Source organism: Callorhinus ursinus, unplaced genomic scaffold, assembly GCF_003265705.2.
Source record: "Callorhinus ursinus isolate GAN/ISIS: 27379988/994484 unplaced genomic scaffold, GSC_fseal_2.0 scaffold15, whole genome shotgun sequence".
In the NCBI taxonomy this organism is placed as follows: domain Eukaryota; kingdom Metazoa; phylum Chordata; class Mammalia; order Carnivora; family Otariidae; genus Callorhinus; species Callorhinus ursinus.
The window spans coordinates 33,474,934-33,479,513 of NW_027397077.1; positions in this window are offsets into that span (position 1 = coordinate 33,474,934).

A 4,580-nucleotide genomic window follows, 5' to 3' on the forward strand; every position below is an offset into this window, starting at 1 on the left:
TTTGAAATCATGGTGTTCATTTATAATTTCACATGTTGTCTTCTCCCACTAAAATGTAAATTCCAAAACAGCAAGCATCTCATTTATAATCTTCATAAGAATCTTGTATCCACAGTATTTAAAATCGTGCCTACTACATGGAAAGTTTTCAATAATCATTTGCTGGGCAGATGAATGAATGAATGAATACCACAACTGCCATCTGCCATAAAATATATGATAACCTCTATTAATCAGAATATTAACTAACCCAAACAGAGTAGCGCCTTCCTAAACTTGTCAGAAAACAGAATTTCCAACACACTGATCAGTGTTACATCTGCCCCAATGGAATCATTTAAGTGGCCAACTGGTCAGGCCTAGGTATAAAGCAAGAAAAACACATGTAATTTGTGTCCACTGGAAAGTGACAATCTAGGCTAGAGCTGGCTAATAGCAACGGATTTACCCTTTTCTTTGGGTTCTGGAGTTGAATCTGTTTATTTTCCCCTACTGTGCTAAACGCAGATTCCTTTACTCTTCGCTTCTTCCATGGAGTCAATGAATTTGCAAGGGAGATAGGATCTCCCTCTTTTGCTCTTCCTTCAGGGTAAAAGATAAAACTTCTTCCCTCCATGGAAACACACAGAGTCACTTCTCTCCTAGAGCTTATAACTGACTCACTGAATATTGCAGCCAGAAAAAGTGCTCTTATTAAAATGTTCCCTTCATTATGTCAAAAGCCCTTTCATTCTAATAGATTGTGGGTTTTTTTCTTAAATTGATATATCTAGGTATTATTTCCCAGCCAATATTGTTAATGTCATCATATGTTCATGTGAAAGAAAATACGTGAACTATTAATGTTTCCCAATTCCTTCTAAGTTATACATTTGACCTTTTAGGGGAGTATTTAGGCTTTCTTCTGACAAAAGATTTTTAAAGATGTATCACCCCAAAATTGGAAGACAATCACTAGTCAAAAATCGGCAGTTATTTTTGCTTCCTACTTACTTTTTGCCCTTCATAAAAACTCATTGCTAGGGAGCTGACAAATAAAGATAAATTACCAGTCTAGGGCATTCTAACTAAGGCACTGTAGTCACCTAAATGAATCTCAAAATGCACACTTTGCTATGTTAGCTAAAATTTCTCCTCTCTTTGTCTTCTACTAGCTGACCTAGAGTTACATAATACCAAGAAAAAATTGTAAAATTCAGGTTCATTGTCATGCTGACTTTACTTTTGGACTTAATGATATTCCTTGCCTGGAAAAGTAATTGTTCTATGCCAGGAAAAGTCTGCAATGCAAGTCCTGCACCTTCTCTACCTTACAGACAGAAAATTCCTCTTTTCCATATAAAACAAAGCATATATATATGGCTTTCAATTGATTCTAGACAATGCTATAGGGTATAACCAAATCACATGTCCCCTAATTTATTTTAAGGACTGATATTGTTAAATACAGAAATATATATCTAAGTACAACAGGAATAACAAAAGCTAACATTTACTGAGCATTATGTGTTAGAAGCTCTTCAATGAGCTTTATATGCAATATATCATTTAATCTTAATAGTGATCCTACAAGGTGAATATTTTTTGAAAGATTTTATTTATTTATTTTAGAGAGAGAGAGAAAAAAATATTTTCAAGCAGACTCACTGCTGAGTGTGGAGTCTGATGCAGAGCTCAGTCTCAAGACCCCAAGATCATGACCTGAGCCAAAATGAAGAGTCCGACACTTAACCAATTGTGCCACCCAGATGCCCCACAAGGTGGGTATTTTACTAGTGCAATGATGAACACACTAAGAACAAGATTTTCGAGAGACAGATTGCCTAAGTTCATATTCCAACACTGCCACTTACCAGTCACATGACCTTATTTAACCTCTCTAGGCCTCAGTTTCTTAATCTGTAAAATGGAAATTTTAGTAGTTATCAACCTCATAGGGTTTTTCTGAGTAGTAAATTATAAAAAAAAAAAGACATAACAGGCTTTAGAGTCAATGCAGAGAACATTATACTAGAGTTTTCCAGACTTTGGTCATTTTTATACCATGTACAGAATTTAGGCCATACCCAAATGTACATTTTATTATTAAATAAATTGCTATTGACTTAATATTGCCCTTTTGCAGTGCAATTCTGACACTAACTATCTAGAGTTAGGTCAAACTTCAAAAGTTAAGGAAACAGTCCTCCACAAGACTAGCTCTCCTTCAGACACCAGCCGCAAGCTCCAGGGCTCCCAGACAAACTCAGGGGTCCCCACTGCCTCTTCAAGTTGATAATTTGCTAGGATGATTCACAGAACTCAGCAAAGTTCTATATTTATGATCACAGTTCTACTATAAAGAATACAGTCAGGACCAGCTAAATGCTAAGACAAATAGGACAAGATCTAGGAGGATCCCAAACACAAAATTTCCATGTTCTCAGGATGCATATTACTGTGTATCACCAACCAGGAAACTCAGCCGACCTCAATGTCTTGAGGTTGTTTGTTTGCGTTTTTTTTTTTTTAAGATTTTATTTATTTATTTGACAGAGAGAGAAAGCACAAGCAGGGAGAGTAGAAGAGGGAGAAGCAGACTCCCCACTGAGCAGAGAACCCGATGAGGTGCTTGATCCCAGCGATCATGACCTGAGCCAAAGGCAGACACTTAACTGACTGAGCCACCCAGGTGCCCCATTGTGTCTTGAGTTTTTATTGGGGCTTTATTGCACAGCCATGAGTGACTCACTGGTCAGATGACTGCACTCAGTCTACAACCTCCCCAGAGATTGGGTTGATGTCTCTTGGCTTAGAGCCCCGATCTTTGAATCACATGGTTGATTTTTGGTTTTTATAGCATGGCTGGCACCTATCCTGAAACTATCTAAGGGTCCCCCGTGAGCCATTTTGTAGCATAAACTCTGAAAAACCCCCAATGAATAACAAAAACATTTCTATCACTTGGTGATTCCAAGGATTAAGAAGTTACCTCTAGGGAACCAGAAACAAAGGCCAGTCAAGTTCTTTATTATAAAACACTTTTAAATCAACTCATTTTTTGCCTTAAATAAATGTATCATCATTGTAAGCAATAACAATGTAATCACAGGTTTGAAGTGCTAGTCATACCTTTTCTCATATAGTTTAAGAGAGATGAGGAACTTAAAATTTAAAATGTTTATCTGCATGTCATCCCAAATCATCTCATATCACCATTTGTACATTTATTTTTTCTTTTTTTATTATGTTATGTTAATCACCATACATTACATGTTTAGTTTTTGATGTAGTGTTTTAAGTTTGTTACATTATTTCCCCAACAAGTCCATATTCTTTTATTTTATGTGTTAGATGTGTTCCATATGAGTAAAATCAGACCGTGAGCTCCAAGGAACTGTCAGAGTCACATGGTCCCTTCTTTTCATTTTACAGATGAGGAATCTGAGACCCAGCACAGGGAAATGACACAACCAAGTCCACACAGGTAGGATTCCATCTCAGTCTTTTGATCTCCAGTGCAGGGGTCCTTTTACTACTTTAAGTAGGCTCCTTCTCCAGTTTGGAATCGCTCTAAGGGAGAGAGGTAAAGGTGAGCCTGACATGCTTTGTACTAAATGCTGATGGCATCATAAGGAGAGTGCACTGTGTGAAGTGCTGAGGATGGTGTGTTGGGATGACCAGCTCTCCAATCCATGAACCAAGTTAAGTTAGGCTTTGTAGCAGTCTCTGTGGTCACCAACCACAGGTTTACTGCCTTTCACGGCCTGATTCCTATTTTCTTCCCTAGTATTTAGTGGACATTTTCTTATTATATCCTCACTCCAGCCTGCAGGCTTGGGGAAACCCATCTGCAATATCTCCTATTCATCTATTTCAACATGAACCTTAAAAAATAATAAACACAGTGTGAGTGGTTTAATGTGAACATGAAACTGAAGAAACGCTGGCATAAAGAACTTGTGTTTAAAAAAACAAAAGGGCCAGCATCTTGGAACTTTCTTCAAGCTTGCTAAACAGCTCCACTCTGCACAATAATGTTATTTGTCATTTGCCTAATGAGAATGATAAAGTAAGGGCAGAGACAGGCATCTATTTGTAAAATTCAACATTGATTTTTCCCCCTTATATATGCACCCACAGTTGTGGCGAATGATCTTTTAAAAAATTTAAAAATACACTAAATAGATGAATGAACCTCCAATAAATGTGTATATGAAGAGTTCTTTACTTGACACAGCTTTCTGCCACGAAAACTAAATGCATTCCCGTAATACACTGCAAGTAATCTCTTGACAGCTACTATTTTGGACACAGATATTTTATACCTGCATTTAAAGTGAACTCTGATATGTTTTGACTCATTGTTCTTTCTCTTTTTTGTTCACCCAGTATCTAAATCCTGCAGTGTTTCTTTACAAAATCTGTCCTTGCCTCTCCTCTTACCATCACACTGTCCAGGCTTTCTTTATTTTGGTTTGGGATAACGGGAGAAAATTCTGAACTGGTCTTTCTGGATCCAGGGCCTCCTTACCACACATTACTCTGTATGATGACATTCTTCATCAGTCCTTGAGGTCACTAGGTCATTGCCCTTGCTG